The sequence below is a fragment of the Topomyia yanbarensis genome, chromosome 3 (genome assembly GCF_030247195.1).
Source record: "Topomyia yanbarensis strain Yona2022 chromosome 3, ASM3024719v1, whole genome shotgun sequence".
NCBI classification, from domain to species: Eukaryota; Metazoa; Arthropoda; class Insecta; order Diptera; family Culicidae; genus Topomyia; species Topomyia yanbarensis.
The window spans coordinates 248,831,033-248,848,598 of NC_080672.1; the positions used below are offsets into that span (position 1 = coordinate 248,831,033).

At 37.4% G+C, this 17,566-nt stretch overlaps 1 protein-coding gene across 1 annotated transcript in view; it reads left to right on the plus strand.

The window, feature by feature from the left end:
* The first annotated feature begins 13,453 nt into the window (after positions 1-13,453).
* Positions 13,454-17,566, plus strand: part of LOC131688740 (uncharacterized) — a 342,957-nt gene continuing 338,844 nt past the window's right edge. The window contains exon 1 of the mRNA XM_058973225.1: positions 13,454-13,706. The gene's annotated coding sequence lies outside the window, so the exon portion shown is untranslated. The remainder of the gene's footprint in view (positions 13,707-17,566) is intronic.

Sequence of the window (17,566 nt, forward strand, 5' to 3'; positions counted from 1 at the left end):
CTTTTAACCAACAACAAAAAAGCATATTTAACTGGCCGACAAGGTTACTCGGGTACCCGCCAATTAAAAGGTTAAAAAATATGGCGGTTTTAGCCGATTTGGACACTTTTGAGTGTTTTAAATTGAGAATCTCACCATTATTCAGATTCTGTGAAAATGAAACTGACGACTTCGAATGGTTCCCGAGAATTCGGAACCCTCCCCCAGCCCCGGTTCCGGTATTGTGACACTAGTTATTAGGGTTGGGTGTACCGGTTTTACCGTTACCGAAAACCGATAAAACCGTCCAAATATCCTATACCGAAATACCGGTTTTATAAGAACGAAAAACCGGTATTTTCGGTAATTTGTTAGGAAGAACTATTTATTAAAAGAATTTTATTGTTTCACAGCTTTGAAGCACTTTAAAAAGCTTTTCACTTGCTAGTATTATCAAATTAGGTCCCATACACAATAAGTTTTCCTATTTTAGGATATAAGTAAGTTCTTTAATAATGATATAAGGTGGGGAATAGTGCTTATGTAAGCAGTGGGATACAGCTTAATTTAACAAACCGAAAAAATCCCATATGTCAAATAAAACTTATCAAACTATGGAGGAACAAGAAAATCTGCAGGACAAAATCAAACAATTCTATATTCCCACATACTCCATTTTGTATTCAATTTATTCACACTACTGGCAAATCTATCCAGCTTTTTACGTGCCATAATGGCGGTCTAAATTGTTTAGTTCTTAATAAGTTTAATTACCCTTTTTTGACAACAATCGTTTATGCCAGCTTGACATCAACGCCCAGTTGAGGATGTCACGTTCTTTGAATAAACATCCAACAAATAGGACTAACGTAGGATGATTTAATCTTACTAGGCGGATGACGTAAACGATTATTGTCAAAAAGGGTAATTAATCTTATTAAGAACTAAACAATTTAGACCGCCATTATTGCACGTAAAAAGCTGGATAACGCACAGACCTATCATCGAACTCTGACAATAGATTCTACGGTTTTCATCAGCAATAATGTCTCAGGGTACGTTGAAATGAAGTTAAAAGAAGATTGTTATAAAGCACTGCTTTTCAAGAGAAGGCGGAATTTCTACTCGAGCGGTTTCATAAATAGAGCATGAGTATTCGAATGACACTTTTGGAATTTTCCAATTTATGGTGAACATCACCTTCAAGTCCGAACTTTTGGGTAACCAGAAAACAATAACTTCAGGTCTGATTTACTATGTAGTTGTTTTTCAAATCTCGGAACGCTGACTGCATTAGCTAGCTTTTTTGGACCAATAAGCAACGACACTTTGCATACCACGATACAGAAACCAGAAGCTGAATCACATCCCATTTTTTATTTTGATTATAGAGGTTTTAATCTTAGGGTCATACGGCGTATAAGGCAATCGATTTACCAACTACGCTATTCCTGCCCCTTATTGTGGACTTTAGAAAAGATCCACAATACCATATGAGCAATCGAATCAATATTCATATAGTTTTTTCGATATTGGAGTACTTTGAGAGCAAATCATGTTCGCTGATAAATGATCAAATGCCAAATGGCATTGTGCGTTGAGTGATTATTTTGTTAACAAAGTTTATATTTTTTTTAAATTTCGGTTTTTACCGGTTTTTTCATTTCCAATACCGAAAATATCGGTTTTTTAAAATCCTCCGGTTTTCCCAACCGTACTAGTTATGAATTTCAGTGGAATACTGGCAAAATGGGTATCAAAATTGATGCAATCGTTTTAGATATCTGTTATTCATCGTTACGGGACCATGACACTGTTCGTTTCGGAGTCAAATCACCAAATGATTTCAGGACCCTAAGATGCAGTCTTCTGAGGCAATTCCATGAATTTTGATATCCATATTGCCAGTATCCAATTGAAATTCACAAATGTTGTTCCAATACCGGAACATTCCTCCGAAACATCCGAAATCCCTGCAAGCAGGGTAATTCATCTGATTCATTTTCACAAAATATAAAAGTAGATAAGTTCCTGAATCCAAAACATCTAAAAGAGTCAAAATCGGTTAGAAAATGCCGCATTTACGAGCATTTCAATTTTTGGCTACCCGGGTACCCTTGTTGGCCTGTTACGGGGTAAAAAAAATCTAGAAACCCTTCCTCAGACCCCCGTTTTCCACTTCATCAATTTTATTCCCCAAAAATCAAAACTTGAGGATGTTCTAAGATGTCACTAAATACCAATTCCCAGCTTGGAGAAGAATACTGGAATTTCACGATTTAAATATGAAAAGGTGTCCGGGTACCCTGTCGGACAAAAAACTGATAAACTAACAAACTGGAAATAAATTAATATTTTTATACTATATATTCTATTAAACTATTAGAACTTGATAATGTTTAATGTTCGAATCATTATATTTGTTAAAATGGTGCTAAATAACCCACGTGGATGAGCGAAAACAGATTTTACAACTATAGGAACATAGACTTACAACTATAGAAACACTACCACAACTATTGGGTCTTACACAGCGTTTCCTATTTTTAACATTTTGCAAAAAGTAGAGGTTTAACTTACATGTACAGATTTTTTTAGCTGTAGAATTGAAAGCTCTTTCATATAAATACAAATACAGAGCATATATAAGAAATTTTAAGTTAGTTTAGTTATAAAATTGCTTAGGTGTTGGCATAGTTCATCCACTATTGGGTACATAATACATATACTATAATTACGGAAATCCTTGGGTATTTCAAATTGTATAATATGGTTCTCTGAAGACAAAAATGATGAAAAGAGACATCCCACGTGTACCTTTTCAAACTTTTCGTATCTCTACTGAATTTTGAATGAAACCTATGTTTAAATGTGTCATTTGAAAATTAAGAACACCTGTTTTGGGTTGATATTATTGAAAATGCAGATTTATTGTAATGGAATGTACTTTCATGAAAAATAACGGATCATATTTCAAAAATATCCACATATTAGATTCTGTAAAAAAATGCGCCCAAAACCCCTGAACTATCGAACTATACTTGCATCCCAGTAAGGGATGTTTTTAACTTATAGCGATAGTTTATATTGCCCAAATTTGTCTTATGCTGAGAAGCTTCAATTGAAGCTTCAATGCCAGACTTAGTACAGGCATTGGATAATTCAATAGACGTTTCGTTTGAGTGCTCCGTATTCTACACGTAAATTAAATTGGACAGATAGTTGATCTCACTGAATTTATGTCATACCTGATACTGAGTTGCACTGCAAACACCAATACACATTTTTCATGATCAATGTGACTAAAAGCATATTTATTTGCGAAAAAATACGACTTGTAATTTCAAGAATGTTTGTGTCTCAAAAGCAGTCCAGGGACACTTTCAATGGCCACTGGCTTTTCGATGAACTTAAATACTTATTCTGGTATTTTGAACCATTCCTTTGTCATAGTATTGTTATTGTTATTTATTCTATTCATTTTATTGATTTTGTTAACCCTCTGCATACCCTGTTATTTACAACCACGTTTTCGAGCCTTCTGATACGTTTTCTCCCTATAGTGCAAACATTTTTGAAGCAGTTGACTACTAAATGGCCCCTCCTTGCAGCGATCGTATCCTTCGATGGCTAAGTCATCGAACGAGGTCACCGATTCGATCATTGTTCTACAGTGGAACAGCAGAAGTATCCTCCCGAAAATCGATTCCTTCAAATTTTTACTAAATAGTTTAAAATGTGATGCCTTCGCATTATGTGAAACTTGGTTAACTTCCGAAATAAATCTCAACTTCCACGACTTTAATATAATTCGTCTGGATCGGGAAAACCCCTATGGAGGAGTACTTTTGGGGATCAAAAAGTGCTATTCTTTCAACCGAATTAACCTCCCTTCAACACCAGGCATTGAAATTGTCGCTTGTCAAGTTTTAATAAAAGGTAAAGACCTTTGCATTGCTTCCTCCTAGAGCCTCGGTAGGGCACCGAACGCTTTGTAATATCACGGAATCCTTACCGGCACCGCGGCTAGTTCTGGGAGACTTTAACTCGCACGGTACGGTATGGGGCTGTCTTCATGATGATAATAGATCAACATTAATCCAAGATCTATGCGACAATTTCAACATGACCATCTTAAACACGGGAGAAATGACGCGGATTCCTACACCACCAGCACGCGCAAGCGCGTTGGATTTATCGCTTTGCTCGACATCGCTACAGTTAGATTGCATGTGGAAGGTGATTCCTGATCCCCACGGTAGCGATCATTTGCCTATCGTGATTTCAATTGCTAACGGTTCAAGACCATCGAAAACAATCAATACCTCGTATGACCTCACACGGAACATTGATTGGAAGAGTTACGCGACCGCGATATCCGTTAAAATCGAATCCACTCAAGAACTTCCTCCGGAGGAAGAGTACAGGTTTTTGGCTGGCTTGATTCTCGACAGTACGAATCAAGCTCAGACTAAACCAGTACCCAGCGCGAATACCCATGGACGGTCTCCCACCCTGTGGTGGGATAAAGAGTGCTCAGAGCTGTACGCGGAAAAGTCCACTGCATATAAGGCCTTCCGGGAAGACGGGTTACCCGCTAGCTATCTACAGTACGCGTCGTTAGAAAGGCGAATGAAGAGTCTAATGAAAGCCAAAAAACGTAGTTATTGGCGCCGGTTCGTCGACGGGTTAACGAGAGAAACAGCGATGAGCACTCTTTGGGGTACGGCTCGACGTATGCGTAACCGTAATAGTACCAACGAGAACGTGGAATATTCAAACCGTTGGATATTTGCTTTCGCCAAGAAGATCTGTCCGGACTCTGTCCCGGTACAGAAAACGTACCGCGCCGCGTCTCCTCACGATACCGCGAACGAAACACCGTTTTCGATGGTGGAGTTCTCACTTGCTCTCTTATCATGCAACAATAACGCCCCAGGGTTAGACAGAATCAAATTCAACTTGCTGAAGAATCTACCTGACACTGCAAAAAGGCGCTTGTTGAATTTATTTAACAAGTTTCTTGAGGGTAACATTGTCCCTCATGACTGGAGGCAAGTGAAGGTCATCGCCATCCAAAAACCAGAAAAACCAGCCTCCGACCACAACTCATATCGGCCGATTGCAATGCTGTCCTGTATTCGCAAGTTGTTCGAGAAAATGATCTTGTTTCGCCTCGACAATTGGGTTGAAGCAAATGGCTTACTGTCAGATACACAATTTGGCTTCCGCAAAGGCAAAGGGACGAACGATTGCCTTGCGTTGCTTTCTACAGAAATCCAAATGGCCTATGCTAACAAAGAGCAGATGGCATCAGTCTTCTTGGATATTAAGGGGGCTTTTGACTCAGGTTCTATCAACATTCTGTCAGAGAAGCTGCACCAGCATGGTCTTTCGCCAATTTTAAATAACTTTTTGCTAAACCTGTTGTCTGAAAAGCACATGCACTTTTCGCATGGCGATTTAACAACATCGCGATTTAGCTACATGGGTCTTCCCCAGGGCTCATGTCTAAGTCCCCTGCTCTACAATTTCTACGTGAATGACATTGACGATTGTCTTGCCAATTCATGCACGCTAAGGCAACTTGCAGACGACGGGGTGGTCTCTGTTACAGGGCCCAAAGCTGCCGACTTGCAAGGACCATTACAAAATACCTTGGACAATTTGTCTGCTTGGGCTCTTCAGCTGGGTATTGAGTTCTCCACGGAGAAAACTGAGTTGGTTGTTTTTTCTAGGAAGCGTGAGCCGGCGCAACTCCAGCTTCTATTAATGGGTGCAACGATCAACCAGGTTTTCACATTTAAATATCTCGGGGTCTGGTTCGACTCTAAAGGTACCTGGGGATGTCACATTAGGTATCTGAAACAGAAATGCCAACAAAGGATCAATTTTCTCCGAACAACAACTGGAACATGGTGGGGTGCTCACCCAGGAGACCTGATCAGGTTATACCAAACAACGATATTGTCGGTGATGGAGTACGGGTGTTTCTGTTTCCGCTCCGCTGCGAACATACACTTCATCAAACTGGAGAGAATCCAGTATCGTTGCTTGCGCATTGCCTTGGGTTGCATGCACTCGACCCATACGATGAGTCTCGAAGTGCTGGCGGGCGTTCTTCCGCTAAAAAATCGATTTTGGGAACTCTCATATCGATTGCTCATCCGATGCGACATTCTGAACCCGTTGGTGATTGAAAACTTCGAGAGGCTCGTCGAGCTTAATTCTCAAACCCGATTTATGGCCTTGTACTTCGACTACATGGCACAGAGCATTAATCCTTCTTCATATTCTGCCAGCCGTGTTCGTTTCCTAGATACTTCTGATTCTACTGTATTCTTCGACACATCCATGAAGGAAGAGATTCGTGGAATCCCGGACCATATACGCCCGCAAGTGATCCCCAATATATTTTATAATAAATTCCGAGAAGTCGACTGTGACAAAATGTTCTACACTGACGGATCAAATCTCGATGGGTCCACTGGCTTCGGTATCTTCAACAATACTATCACCGCTTCATTCAAGCTCAATGATCCCGCTTCAGTTTACGTCGCAGAGTTAGCTGCAATTCAGTACACCCTTGGGATCATCGACACTCTGCCCACAGATCACTACTTCATCATTTCGGACAGCCTCAGCTCCATCGAGGCTCTTCGTGCGATGAAGCCCAAAAAGCAATTCCCATATTTCCTGGGGAAGATACGGGAGTCCTTGTGTACGTTATCTGAAAAATCTTATCAAATTACCTTTGTTTGGGTCCCCTCTCATTGCTCTATCCCGGGCAATGAAAAGGCCGACTCATTAGCAAAGGTGGGCGCATTAAATGGTGACATATACGAAAGACCAATCTGCTTCAACGAATTTTTTAGTATTTGTCGTCAGAGGACACTCAACAGTTGGCAAACCTCGTGGAGCAATGGTGAACTTGGACGATGGCTACATTCCATTATCCCAAAGGTATCAACGAAGCCTTGGTTCAGGGGGATGGATGTGGGTCGGGATTTTATTCGTGTAATGTCCCGACTTATGTCCAACCACTACACCTTGGATGCGCATCTGCGGCGTATTGGGCTTGCGGAGAGTAGTCTGTGCGCTTGTGACGAGGGCTATCACGACATCGAGCACGTTGTCTGGGTATGCGCCGGGTACTTGGACGCCAGGTCTCAGTTAAAGGATTCCCTTCGGGCCCGAGGTAGACCACCCAATGTCCCAGTCCGAGATATACTGGCAAATCGTGATTTCCCCTATATGTCCCTTATTTATACTTTCATAAAAACGACAAATATCCCAATTTAGCCCCTCTCTTTTTATTTCTCGTTTTAGAAGCTTTCTCTTGCCTTGTGGGACCGATCAGCTCCAGACTGCAACTATGTAACCGCCGTCGCACTTACCACTACGGAAACTGAAGCGAGAGCGACTCAAGGTCCGATGACTTTTGAAGGATTCCCCGCGGGTCCAAAGAATACCATCCGCCAATCCGACCTACTAGACTGAGGCGGTAATCTTTCGCTGATCTCCCGTTTGAGGGAAAGTTGCAAGTTTTGCTCTTCTCTCCCGGTCACCATCTACGCTTTCTCTCCCCTGTCCTTGATACAACTGCATCTACAGCCCCCCTCTGAATATCTTGACCAAGCATAAGTCTCCGCTAAAAAAGTTCAAATTTGTATTCTGTATTCCTAGTTTTAAGATAGTTGTAATTTTACCTCTTTGTTAAAACTATTGTCCCCCATCTTGTAAATAGAATTGTATCCCTAGTCTTAAAACACCTGCGAATTTTCTCATAAATATTTGTTCCCCCTTTTGTGTACCAAACTATATTGTTAGTTTTAAGATAACTGTAAATATTTCCTAAAAATTATTACTATTGAATTCCTTGTTTTAAAATTTTTTCATAAAAAAAATCTTTCGCCCCCTCTCTTGTATATAGAATCTTATTTCTAGTCTTAAGATAGCTGTAAAATTTTTCTTTTTTAAAAAAATATTTCAACATTGTAACCTCCTAGTTTTAAAATATACAAAATGTAAAAACAAAAGAATTTGGCACCGCCAAGCTAACGCATTTGTGCCTATCAAATAAACGAAATGAATAAAAAAAAATACAACCACGTTTTCAAACAGCTATAACTTTGGGGTTAGACGAGATTTGCTCACAAAAAGTAAAACTAATAATTGTGACTATCACCATTCATTTGAGCGCTAATAGTTACAAGAAATATCCGTACTGAAGTTATTGCAGTTGTTCTGATTGGATTTCACTGGAGCAGTACCGCCAAAGACATTTTCAGTTATCGGTGAAAAATTATATTTTGATATAACTTCGTTATCTTCAATTATTGTTGAAAACTGGTAAATTTTATCAATGTAGACTGCTTTCAGCTATCTTTTCTACCCATTCGAACTATTGACAACTTAGCAGGAGATGTGAATTAAGGATCGGTATGTAAAAATTGAGCAGCTTCTCATATTGCTAGATAGGCAGCTATCTTGATCAATTGAGGTTTTTCGTGTTTTTTTACTTTAACATTTTTAAGAAAAACGGTTTTGAAAACATATATGTGCCAGAAAACTATTAGGTATGAAAGGGTTAATTTTATCCATATTATTCATATTCTTTATCTTAGCAATTCATTTTTTTTTGGTTTTATTCATGTTATTTATTTCATTTATTTTAATCATTTAATTAAATTGTTAATTTTTCCAATTTCATATATTTTATTCAGTTTCTTCATTTTATTAATTCGGTTCAGTCAGTTCTTTTTATTATTGGATGACAGTTTGTTTGCTTGAAACAATTTAATTTACTCTCTTAATTTTATAACTTTTTTATATTGTCTAATTTTTATTTCAGCTTATTTATTTTGGAACTGGTGGTATCCAACGGGGAAAACGATCGGAAATGGTGAGTGAAGCTAAGCAATCATGTGAAAAAAATTCCCCCCAGAAGCAAGATTCGAACTCGCAACCTTGGAGACTCCGGCCCAATGCACTAACCCTTATGCTGTCCCTCGGTATGGTGACATCCCAGAAAGAACATATGATTATCCCACTGGCGACGGTGATTGTACCCTGCCTGCAAAGCGAGAATAACACACAACGGCAGCAAACAATACTACAATATTCTAAAATAGATCGAACATATGCTACGTAAAGAGTTTTAATTGTGTAAGGATCATGAAAGTCATATCCGAAGCGTTTTATTAAATTAAGCATATTACTAGCTCTATGAACAATTGTGTTGTAATGTTCCATAAATTTTAATTTTTTATCTAAGAAAACTCCTAAATCTCTTATTTTATCGCATTTCTGAACTGTTTGATTATCTAATGTAACTGACACGGAGGCCGTGATTTGTTTTCTGCTAAAAGTCATGAGATTACATTTTTTAACATTTAATTCCAGTAAACATTTACAACACCATGTATAAAAGATTTGTGTTTCATTGTGAAAAAAATCTTGAGAGTTTGAGCGAATTCTATACATTTCTTTTATAAGAAGTGTAAAACATTATAGTCATTATTATTTCTAATTTCTAAAAATAGCTTCATATCATCCGCATATATGAAAATTTTAATGTTTTTTTTTAAATAAGAGAGATGTCGTTGATATATAAAATGAAAAGAAGAGGTGTGAACCTTGAGGAACCCCCGAAGTAACTTTAATTATATCAGATTTCATCTCATAGAATTTTACTATTTGCTGGCGATCTGTTAAATACGACTTAATCCAATTGAGGAGTCTCATCTCGATTCCCAATTTTTCAAGTTTGAAAATTAACATGGGAATGTCCAGTTTATCGAAAGCTTTGCTGAAGTCAATGTAAAGAGCTTCTATATGATTTCCTTTATCCATGGAATTTAACGAGTAGTCAACAAATTCTAAAAGGTTTGTACTGGTTGAACGGCCTTTAAAAAACCCATGTTGTGAATTTGTTTTTTTTTGTTTGACTTGGTTGAAAATATTTTTATTTATGATGGATTCGAAAAGTTTGGGAAAGCAAGACAGAATGGCAATTCCACGATAATTGCGAATATCAGATTTTTTACCCGATTTATAAATAGGTATTAAAAAAGATTTTTTCCAATCTTTTGGGAAAATACCAGATTCTAGTGACTTATTGAACAGCCAGAATAAAGGTGACGTGAGCTCAGTTGCTAAATTCCTTATGAAAGCAGGTGGAATTCCATCAGGTCCTGAGCGTTTAGTGGCATCTAGATCATTGAGACCAGACAAGATATCTTGAACATTAATGTGACTGACATCAACATCCCTTGAATGATCAGGAAAATAAGAAAAATATTCAAAGTCACGATCATTGTCTGAATAGTTAGAATAAGTTTCTTGAAAAAATGTTGCGAAGAGATTACAAATATCTTTTGAAGTTTCACCCTGGCCATTTGAGCCAATATATTCTGATACCTGCAAGAATTCAACTTCGTTTTGATGTAATTAAAAAAGTTTTTTGGACATGACATGATCTCATTTTCAGTTTTCGCATTATATACAGTTAGTGCCGAAGAAATAGCCAAAGTTAGTTGGTCACGAATGTTGAGGTATTTTTCCAAATTATCCTGATTATTGTGTTTCCTGTAAATTTTGTGAGCTTTTTGCTTACGATTTTTCAAATTAATAATTTCCTTGTTGAACCAAACTGGTTTTTTGGATGCATGATTTCGTCGTTTTTTCGCGAGTGGAACTTCCTCCTGTATTATTTGCCATAAAATATTATAAAATATCTCCACTGCACATTCAATGTTCTCTTGATTCTTTGAAAGGGACTGCCAATTAGCACAGCTTAATTTATATTTAATATTTCAATAATTTGCTTTTCTATAATCGAAGACGTCCTCGAAGTCACAATCAATGGAATTATGATTCTGGTGCACAAAAATAGAGAATTCTATTGCAGTGTAAAACATTTCATTTTTCCATAAGGGAGAATGAGATTCATCAACACAGAAATCTTCATTAATGTTTGTTAACAGCAGATCTAAATAACGATTGTGTTGATTTTTTATATGGTTTATTTGATTGAGACCTAGCAATGCAATTTTCTCAAACATATATTGTAATGTTTCGTTTTCACCAACGACAGAAAGTAGAATGCTCTCATTTTCAGAGTCAGGAATAAAATCTAAGTTGCGCTGATTAAAATCACCATCAATATGAACTTTAAATTCTGGAGGAAAATTAGAGATTATTTTTTCAGCTGCTTGAAAGAAAATCTCATATGTTGATTTGCAAGTTAGATCCGGTGGAAAGTACACTGAGACAAAAATGTGGATTTCATCAGCGATATGTGCTTTAACCCATACATTTCCAAATTTTTTGAATTTTGGTGAAACAATAAGATCGGAATTAAATATAGATGAATCTGCGATGAGAACTCCTCCGCCTGACATTCTTTGAGTTAGTCGTAAATCACGATCATCTCTAAAAACATTATAGTCACTACCAAAAACCTCTTCACTTTTTACATCCTCATTCCAACTTGTTTCGGTACCTAGAATTATCGAAAATGAGGAGCCTAATATATTCTTATGGATTTCGTTCATCTTTTTAGTGCTCCTCATTCTATAAAAATTTTGACAGTAAACCAAAATTTCAGTGGCTTTCACGAAGTTGGTTGTGATTCGTTATGCGTAAAAATATTATCTAAAACTAACCAGCTGCGTCATGTTTGTCCTGGTCTGCCTCTGAGAAGTGCGTTAAAATTGGCGAAAACACGAACGTTCACAAGAGCAAGATGAAGAATGATGTTGATTGTTATGGTGATTGTTGTTAAGACCATTGTTGATTCTATTGCAGTTGTTGTTGTTGTTGTTGTTGTTGCTGTAACTGCTGTTTCTGTTTTCGTTGTGGTTGTTGTTATTTCTGTTGTAGTTGTTGTTGCAGTTTCTGTTGTTGCTGTTGTTGTTACTGCTGTTAATGTTGTTGTTTCTGTTTCCGTTGTGGTCGTTATTGTTTATGTTGTACCTGTTTCTATTGAAGTTGTTGGTGGTATTATTGCACCTGTAGCTCTTGCTTTTGTTGCTATTGTTGTTGTTTCTATTTTGGTTGTAGTTGTGACTATTGTTATTGTTGTACTTATTGCGGTTCCTATTCTTATTGCACTTGCTATCTTTGTTGTTGCATTTGTTATTGTTATTACTGTTGATATTCCGAGATCCTTGATGCGAGAGTGTCTGGTAATGCTCGAATCGATGAAAAGGTAGTTACAGTTAGTCTCGTTTCCGCGGGAACGTAACAATTGAGCATTTACTCGGGTTTAAAACCATTCTGCTTAGATCACACCTCGTACTAGAGCTCTCCAGTTCCCTCTCAAGAAACTTGGCGTCGGTTTTATCCCGTATTTATCGAAAAATTTTCATGTCGTCGGCGAAAGTATGTTTACCGTCGATCTCGCCACCAATTCCAAAACCGACTGTTATGTAAGTTAGAAATTGAATCGGTAATTTTGCATTGCTAAATGGTGGTAACAATATCACGCAAACGATATTATTCGAATTTGACTGTCAATTCTAAATCTAAATACATATAATAAATGCAAACCGGAGAACACGATGCGGATCCCGAACAGTTGCACGAGTAATTGAAAACTTAAACATAAATTGAATCCTAATTTTGTGATGTTGTCCGCAATTTGAACCAATTTGATGGAATTGTTGTACTTTTTTGGCCACAGTAGGTAACTTATGACATTTTTCAAATTAAATCCGCAGAAGTTCGCATCATCTCCAATCTGTGTCCTTCTTTTTTCCGCGTTAGCTCGTCATTCAAAAATGCATGAATGTAAATGTATAAAAATCTTACTTACTCCCACTAAGCTTACCAATATTGTTCACATTGACAAATAAATCCTGCCAACTACTATCGAGTTAGGTCTGTACTGACTGTAATTTATTTTCATCGTGTGAACTTCGGCAGCTACCTGTTTGAGCAGTAATGAAAAACAGATCTCACTCTCTCTCTATTTCCACACCATCAGTTAGCACGGCAAATGTTCGTAAATAGCAGACTGTAAATCGTTCTTGGGGCAAGTTTCTAAAGGTAACGAGTAACCTAGGAAAAATGATTCAATTGAGTTCCACTTGAGCCGAGATGTGATAAGGACGAGGCTAATGATATTTTACAGAATAGTTAGCTTAGGATATCAGTACTGTGGCCTTTTCCGGCCTGTCAGTGATGTACGTAGATAAATAAATAATAATGAATAAGAATGTATTTGTTGCGTTGAACTATAACTACAGTGAAAATTTTATCGACAAAAATATTCCCAACGTGGTTACAGATGAGTGCTGCAGGTGGGAAAACATATCATGTTGAGCAACGAATTTCCACTCTCTTTCGCTCTCTTCGGCTCTCGACGGTTCTCTCGGTTAGTTTGTTAGTAGCTGGTTTTTTCCTTTTCTACAGCTGGTTGGTCGTGTATCGTTAGATTACATTTTCCATTTTCATTTGCCACCAGTTGGGATTGAGACGCGACGCCGTGTGAACGTTTTTTCGATACCGTCTGGCCGAGGAGTGGAAGATTCGAATACCTGTATTTTCAAATATATAATTTGTGTTTTTTATCACTGTTATCTCTAGCGTCTTTGCTGTAAATTTGATATCTTCCAATTTTCGAACCACCGAAAAGTCGAGAGCGATTTAGAGAAAAAATAGCGTGCATTAATTTGAAAATAATAATTTTTCGGCAAATTCGAGTGAATATCGACAGAAAGGTGATGTAGTGAGCACATGAGAAGGCAGAGGATGAGAAATGTTCTAAATCGAACTCCCTGGGGTGTTGATGCATAGGTTGATTTTGAATAAGTTATTAAAAACCGTTTATTTTTAATATCGCAGCACGAAACGTTTGACCAGGTTGACAGTGAGAACGATAGTTGCTCTGTGCTCTGTGACGAATGTGTATCTGTCGTGAATGTCATTGAAACGAAACACAAACAAATGAAATGTAACTGTTTTTTTGTTTTTCTTTGCAATACTTTCTCTCATGCTTCGCAAAATTAGTAATATAATTTCAATGGCAGTGCGACGTTATGGCGAATAATAATCTTTATTCGCATGTGGAGTAAGGGAGTGATTTTTCCCTTGGGAACAACAGTTCATGTTAAAAGGAATATATTTTGGTACTGTGTTGAATAATGACCCTGAATTCGATTCCTCAATTAATTGTCGCATATAAGGTTAATCATTGCACGTCATCATTAAATTTGCATAAAATAACCACCAATGTGCGGATGCAACATACACTCAAAGAACCATCATGTGAATACTAAAAAAAAAACGTGTTATCGTGAAATGAGAAGGTAATTCTAAATTTATATATTTTTTCTATTGCCATGGTCATCTAAGTGAAGTGTGTGTAAGGATGCCCGTTGTGTTTTCACTCTTCAACTTATTATTCTTAGGTCGCGATGCTTCCTAACGGCGACGAAGTAGTGAAAAAGAACATCGCGAAAAATGCCATATGAAAACACACACAAACTTTCATTTATTTTTATTTCACGAATAATTTTAATTTCTTGCGGATTGCCCAACACATATGTGCAAATGGTCGAATGGCGCAAAAACTACCGACCCTTCCTCATTAGCAGAGGACCGTCGTCTTGGCCGTTTTATTTTCCTCCCATTTTCATACTTCAACGCCTTAGCCCTGTGAAGATGACCAATAAGTGAGTATTTGTGTGTCCACTAACGTGGACATCAGAATATTTCGCAAATTTTGTGCAATATAGGAAGTGATGAGTAATGTCTAGTGTGTGAAGCGCGATTTGTGTGTTCATGGGCGTCAGAAAAAATTAAACGCGGTGGGTTGCAAATAAGAACTGTTTATGACGCTATGGGGCACAGATGGTGACATGATTCTGGCAGTGTTATGAGAATTTTACAGGGTACTTTCCAAACACGCCGTAAAGGTGGTAGTGGCGAATTAAATCATTCGACTACCATGTACTCACGTCATGGAACATACTGCTAAGTGTTTTTTTCTGAGCTACACTGCACTTCTGTCGAAAAAGTTAAACCAATTCGTTATAAAATATTGACTCTGGATTAAAAGGAATTGATTAATGTACTTCATGGTCTGGTTCGATTCAATTCTCGGGCTTTTAATCATACAGATATTAAGCAATTGGGCATATTGAGCATATTGAGTTTCACTATTTGTTTTTTTCATTATTTCGAAAAAACGGAAAATTTAATTTGTCGAGGAATATTTCCAAACCAATCAAATACAACTGCTATGGGATAGTATTTATGATGCCTCTTGAAGTAAATTGAATTACAAAACGATTTTTTTGAAATTTACAAAGAAAAGCACGCTTTAAAAAAAGGTAAACTAACTATTTTACTCCATGCGAAAAAACACACTTTTGCAGCTTTTTGTGATTGACTTCGAAATTCGACAACACAAAACAGTAGTTTGCGTTGAAAAGGGTGTCTTAAGTTAATTAGTACACTTAAGCATACATGTTTCGGATCGAAAAGGTTTAGGAATGTTCATCACTTTCTTTTACTTGTGAATACTATAGAGTAATTTTTAATTGAATTTCATTTTAATTAACGGTGTTACGACCTTCCCTCCACAAAGTGCTGTGAAATTGATATCTCCCGAATTGATCATCAAAAAATTATTAGAATTAAAACAAAAGTTAAGCTTTAAAATTCTTTACTGATTCAAAGAAGGGTTTCACGAAAGAACTACTTCAAGAATGTTGGTGTTTTTCCGTATAAAAGTCGGATTTTGAAAGGTTTTTTTTGCATAAAGATTAGTAATAATGGTTCAAATCAAAATTCCTTTGTTCAATCACTACCCGAAAAACTTTTTTCCTGATATTCACACCATCCAAATCGGCTTTGTCGATTAGTTGGTAGCTTGATAGTTGGTAGCTTAAAGCTGGAACCGATTACTACAAATTTTATTTCAAATGAAAGAAACAGTACTTCCATTGACTTTAAGATTTGTTCCAGATCTGACGTTCGGTTCAGTAGCTATAGATTGATTAGTAAGGTCACATGGAAATTTGCCATATAAACCGTTACAGTCGTACTATCGCAGAGGCTAAAAATCAACTGAAAAGGACATCAAATTACTTTGAGGGCCGAGTGACATATACCATTCGATTCAGTTCGTCGAGTTCGGCAAATGTCTGTGTGTGTATGTATGTGTGTATGTATGTATGTGTGTGTGTATGTGCGTATGTGTGTGTGTATGTAACCAAAAATGTCACTCATTTTTCTCAGAGATGGCTGAACCGATTTTGACAAACTTAGTCTCAAATGAAAGGTGCAACGTTCCCATAGGCTGCTATTGAATTTCTAATGGATCCGACTTCCGGTTCCGGAATTACAGGGTGATGAGTACGAACACGCAGAAAATGTCGATTTTAATAAATTCTGCAATGAATGTATAAAGGTGATTTTTTTTTCCAAAATATGACCACAACTGCTTCGATTTGTAGTATTAGGTCACTAACATCCATTCAAAGTCTATTTGGCCACATTGGCCACCATCATCGGTTCCGGAAGCCCCGGCGGAAGTATCTAAATTCAGAATAACAGTCACATCGGTTTCTCGGAGATGGCTAGACCGATTCGACTAAGCTTGGCCTCAAATGAAAGGTATTGCGTCCCCGCAAATGGCTATTTAATTTCATCCCGATCCGACTTCCGGTTCCGGAGTTACAGGTTGTGGCGTGCGATCACATAGCAAATTGTGATTCAAACCAATGCTCCGATGAAAGCAAAAAAGGTAAAAATTTCGCTAAAATGTCTCTCAAACAACTTAAATTTTCTGTTCTAGGTCACCGACGGCCAACCAAACTTTCGTTGACTACATTGACCACCATAGACGGTTCCGGAAGTGCCCGGGAAAAGCGGCCATCTTTCAAAATTTACGAACTCACATCAGTTTCCCGGAAATGGTTTAGCCGATTTTCACAAACTTAGTCCCAAATGATAGCTATAATATCCCCACAGATGTCTATAAAATTTCGCACGGATCGCTTATATGGGTCCGGAAATATAGACTAAATCGTCCGGTCATATATGAAATTCCCATATAAGTCGGAACTCTAATTTTTTTTTCAAAGGGGGGACCCCATGAAATTTCAGAAATCGAATTCGTATTTTTGATGCCAAATATCTTTAAAATGCATGAAACGTCGAGATTTTTGGGACTTTGCCGATTTCGCACCTTTTTTCAGTTCAATATTACCGTGGCTGTTTTTTCTTTTTCAAAATTTTAGAACTCGAATAATGATTTATTTTCCTGAATATAGTTGTCATGTTATGTATAATAATAAAATGTAATATATGCATTTAAAAGTTTTAATGAATTTAAACAACGCACACATTCTCGTGATTCATGATTGAGAAAGGCACAATTGCACCGCTAGGTGGATTAAAATAGGTTTTTTTTATAGTAAGGTTTAAAAAGCTTCAAAATCCTGGCCTGTAGTATATTGGTGTATTGGCAATGTGTGGGACTAACGACTCACGTTGGTGCCATACCACTAAAACACTCCTTACTCTTTTGTTCGTTCTTCTTCCCACGGAACTACAGCAAGGTGTTACTTCG